Source organism: Hipposideros armiger, unplaced genomic scaffold, assembly GCF_001890085.2.
Source record: "Hipposideros armiger isolate ML-2016 unplaced genomic scaffold, ASM189008v1 scaffold_7, whole genome shotgun sequence".
In the NCBI taxonomy this organism is placed as follows: domain Eukaryota; kingdom Metazoa; phylum Chordata; class Mammalia; order Chiroptera; family Hipposideridae; genus Hipposideros; species Hipposideros armiger.
The window spans coordinates 7068603-7074013 of record NW_017731357.1 but is presented as its reverse complement, the minus strand read 5'-3'; positions in this window follow the sequence as shown (position 1 = coordinate 7074013).

Below are 5411 nucleotides of genomic sequence, written 5' to 3'. Positions count from 1 at the left end.
CTCTCGGGGATTACTGCAGCCCTGCCCGCGCTCAGTGGTAAAAGTTTGAACGTGTCTGCAGAGCTTAATCAAATGCTAATTCCGTGTGGTGAAAGAATTTGCTGGAATCTGCAAGGGAGCTCCTGGCAGCAAGAAAATGCGTTGATTCACTCCCAAATCTGCTTTGGCCAAGCTGGGTGCGATTTAGACTGTAAAGCTGCATTAAATCACAAAGTGCTGTGTGGATCACACAGCCATCCTTTGTGTCGTTAATGAAGGGAAAAACAGGGCTTTATTCTGAAGCTTTGTGTATAATCAGATGCCATGTTGTAAAGCTCTGGAAAACACACCAGAAATCATAATTGGGAGGAAATAAAAGGGTTAGTCCAAAACAGCATATGATTTAAATAAGAAGGAAAAAGAAACTGCCCCCAAGATTTGTGCGTTTCAAGAATCAACTTTTAATTCATTCGCAGGGAGATTACAGAAGGGGAGGAACGGCCTTTAAAATAGTATGAAAAGCTAGTTTAGATGTAAATGAGAGATAATGGGCTTTCACAGGGAAATAATGAAGGGGCCAAGTTTGTGCCCAAGGAGGGGGGAAAAGGGGGGCACACATCTTGGCATGCCTGGCTCCGCAGGTCTCTAGACCTAGAGATGGCACAGAACACAGGGTTTTTGGCCTGGCAAGAGAGAGGTGTCATGGCACAGGGTCTGGTAACCAGCATTCAGAGTAAAGAAAGGTGCTGGCTGCCCTTGGTGGTCCCCAAGGATTCTGGGGCTTGGCCAGGTTGGGACTGAAGAAGAACTTGCTGCTTTAACACAGAAATCTCCTTGGTGTGAGCATTTTGAGGTCACTAAGGAAGGGGGTTGGGACTTTTCCGCTTGTCTTACAGCTGGAGTTAAGGAGCCCTGCGTCGAGCCTTCCCCAGCCCTAATTCACTAATGATTTGCTTATTAGTTCGGATCAGGGAGCCAGCTTCTGGAGAGATGTGAATTGGCATTGATTTAATCCTCTTCCCAGCACGCGCTCCCAGCCCAGGGTGAGGCTGGGAGGGGAGAGGGGGGCTGCCAGCCCGTTCAAGAGCAAGTTGCTGCTTCTCCTGCTTCGCTTTGTCTGCTCTCCTTGCCATCTGCTCTCGGGCAGAGCGGAGCCGGATGGCTGAAGCCCGGGGTCTAGCCCTGGCTGGCTCTGGATGATGCTGAGCTCAGTGGCCTCCTGGGGAAATGAGGAGTGTGGGTGTGACGTTGTAGAAGGTCCCTCAGCTTGAGCATCTCTAATTAGGTGGACTGAGACCTTTGGAAAGTTTTGGGGGGAATAATTCTACCCAATATTTATTCTGTATTCTGTAAGCCAGGTGCTGTTCCATGTATTGTTACTTAAACCCCCCAAAGGCCTCTCAGGTAGATATCATCATTATCCACACTTAACAAGGGAGGAGGCTGAGTCTCAGAGAGGTTAAATAACGTGTCTAAGGTCACACAGATAAAACCATGGAGTTGTTAGTCTTCACCACCATGCTGTGTGGCTTCATCTGAGCTGCTTCAGCTTGCACGTGCCTTCTTCGCCCTTGATGGTCCCCTTGTGAACTGCCATCAAGGGCATCTTTCTCCATCCTTCTTACTAGAGATTTGAATGATAGTCAAGGACTTAGCGTTCTAGAGTTTGCTGCCTGTGGTTCATCCGAGTGACTGGGTATGCTTTTCTGACCAGAGCAAGAAGCACAACCCAGTGTTTGTTTAGTTCAACCCAACTGGCCTAGAGTTCCAGCTGGACACCTTTGCTCAGGCGGCCCCCTATATTATCCATCCCTCTCTCTCCCTACCTATGTAAGGCCTATCAATATCCCCAAGGTTTCGTTTACTCTACTGGAAAGTTGATGGTCATCTTGTCCCCACTCTGACCTCTTCTGTGGGGAGTTCTCTTTTCCACTGGGCACTCTATGTGCTTACTTTTCTTGTCTCCCTGGTTAGACTAAGCTTTTGAAGATTGGAACTGAGTCTTACACTTCTCTACATTTTTAATTCAACAATGTCTTGGACATAGCAGGCCCTCAGAAAGTATTTATCAGTTGATTAACAGAACATGGGACTTTACTTGTGGTTTCTTTGAAAATCTCTGGTGGCTAGCTGTTCAATCTCCGTAAGCTCTGCTACTCGTCAAAAGCGATCCATTACAGATTTCCCCTGCCAAGGACTCCGTTTCAGAATACCATTAAGGGTCCAAGTAAAGTAAGAGTTTCCAAGAAATTCCTGGAGTTGGCTGGTCCTAAAGTCAGTTCCAAAAGAGTCCAACCAGCATGTGTTAAACTCCTCCTGTGTGCCCACACACTGCACTAGGCCTTGAGGACACCAAAATGAATATAACCTGAACCAGGTTATAATCCTCTAGACGGCAAGGCAGACCCTGTAGCTTATTCATTTTGGGGGGTCACCCCCCACGAAATGGTGAACTTTCTAAGAACTGGATCATGCACTAGTTTTGTTCACTATTACATCTCCAGCATGTAGCACAGTAAAAGGCATGCTCAGTAAATCTATGTTGAATAAATGAACATGCAGAGAATGTTGCCATATTACCTTCTTTAATCTTTACCTTAACACAGTGAAATCAGTACAATGATTTTTCATTCTAATGATGAGAAAACAGGTTTAGAGACTTTACGTAAGTTTCTGGAGGTCATATTGGGTGGGGAGAGTGCGAAGTCAGATAGCTATCTGTCTGATTCGTAATTCAACTGCCACACCCAGCACCGGGTACTTCTAGGATGCCCTCCTGACATGGTAGAAGATGGGGCAGAAAGCTATGAGCCAATTCTGATTAAGTGTCGTTGCCATTGTCACCTCAACAGCTAATTCATATCCTAGCTTAAAAGGAGTTGCTCAGAATGAACCCATCTAGCCTTTGGATTCTAAATACTATTTCCCATAACAAGGAACCAGACTCGTTGGAGAAACAGATTAAAGGAGGCTAAAGAGACATGACAACTAAATGCAATATTGATCCTAGATTGGATTCCAGATCAAGAAAAAAGCATGATACAAAGTACAGTAGAGGAACTACTGATGAAATTTAAATATAGACTATATATTAGATAATATTTTTTGTATCAGTATAAATTTCTTGGATGTAAAAATGGCCTTGTTTATATATATATATAGGAAAAATGTCCTTGTTCATAGGAAATATAGGCTGAAATATTTAGAGGTGAAGTGTCATAATGCCTCCAAATTACTTTCAAATGATTAGGGGGGGGGAGAGAGAGAGAGAGAGACAGAGAGAGAGAGAGAGACAGAGAGAGACAGAGAGAGAGAGAGAGACAGAGAGAGACAGAGAGAGAGAGAGAGACAGAGAGAGAGGGAGATACAGACAGAAGAGCAAATATGGCAAAATGATAATTAGTGAATTAAGCTGTAAGATATGGGTGCTCGTTGTACTACAATTCTATTTTTCTGAAGGCTTGAAATTTTTTCAAAATGAAAATTGGAAGGGGAGAGAATTATGCAGAAATGGCCCTGAAAATTCTGCCTACATCCACCAGGAAGGTCTGGGGTGGAGGTTGGGGGCCACAGATACAGATGCCTTGGTCACAATAAGTCTACAACAGCTGTGCGAATGGATGCATTAGCCAAAGTCCATCCTCCCAGGGACACTCGCAAGAAGCTTCTGTAGAAACAAACCATTTTTACAGGCACTTTCAAATGTGAAAAACGTGAAACCAAATTAACGACTACATACTATTAAATACAGAGTTGTACATGCGAAAACCCTTGAGTGGTAACCCAGGAAGTAGGTTGGAGGTATCCCATCTCCACTTCAGAGACTAAAATCTGGGCCACTTATTACCTCGGGGAACACCTAAATGTCAAAAGGCAGGACGAGCCAGAGAGCAAAGCTCGTCTGTGAATACAAATGGGAACAGGCTTTAAAAATAAAGCCGAGGTTCAGGTTCCAATACTCCAAATGCCAATCAAAAGACTCATTTATTTTTTAAATATGTGGGTGAGAGTTGAGAATTCTGTGTGAAAGGCCGCTATCCAGGAATAAATAGAGATCATCCTGTAGATTTCTGAAGTTCTTTTTGCCAGCCTCAGCTTTAGTTTAAAACAAATTTTTTTTAATAATGAGGGTGGGGGGACTACGATTGGAAGTTTTTGAAACGAGCATGTATTTGTGAAATTTTTCAAAATAAAAATTTAGGTGAAAGAAAAAGAACTACTCAGGCCTAGCTCTGAAAATACCTGTTCCAGGTAGGTCCTAGGAGTATGGATGGAGAGAATATTTATAATTAAAGAAAAGTAGTGCAACATAGGGCCTATGGTTAGCAATACTGTGTTGTATACTGAAAAATGTGCTAAAGGAGTAGATCTTATGTTAAGTGCTGTTACCACAATAGGAAAAAAAAAACAAAGCTGGTGAAAGAAAACTTTTTGAAGTGATGGATATGTTTATGGCATTGATGGTAGTGATGGTTTTACAGGTGTATACTCATCTCCAAATACATCGAGTTGTATACATTAAATATCTACAGCTTTTTGTATGTCAAGCATACCTCAATAAAGCAGTTTTAAAAAGAGAAAGAAAGAAAAACAGGGGAATGTATTTTAGGTCTAAAATTTTGCCCTAGGTGGAAAAATATTTGAGGACAAAGATAAACTTTGACGTCAATGCTTTGAGGAAGGGGCCGAACCCAGGAGGGCTTTCCTCCCTGCTAATAAAAGTTGAGATGCATCAGCTTGTCGGCTTCAAATTTCTTTTGGTGAAGTTCCGATGATGCCTTCAGTACCTGATGTCAGAATTTCCTCCTAGGGCCTGGCAGTTGAGAGGCGTCTCTGACTGGGGCAGTTCACAAATCCAGCGACCTTGTTGTCAAGTGGGAGGGTCCAGCTCAAGGTGCTGGAAAACCCACAACACCTGTCCCCCCTCCCCGCTCCGCCACACCATTGGCCGCTCTGAGAGCCCAGTAGGAGCGGAAGTCCTGCTCAGGGTCCAGGAAAGCAAAGTCTCTCTTTCCTGGCTGGTTTCTCCTCAGAAGAAACTCAGACAAGGGCATCCATAGAGCTAAGGGGAACCAGGAAGAGACCCTGCCAACAGAAGATACTCCCATTTGGAAAAATAAGGACAGCCCAGTTCATTGCTACAGGCCATGGTTATTGCTGTTTTGGTTTTGGCTTATTTGGGGAAGGTAGGCAATTACAGAGAATAGAGTCAAACAGTCCTTTAACCTTCTCCTGCTTTGCCTTCCAAAAAAGTTCTCACAGAGAAGTCTCTGGGGCTGAGAGCAAAAGGGTGGGAGCCCTGTATGATGTGGCTTTGGAATTTATTTAGGTTGCGCTTTTGGTATGTTACATTATCTTTTTTTGTAAACATGCCATGTATGTTCAAAAAGAATGTGTAATCTGTTTGTTGAGTGTCAAATTCTATTCATAGC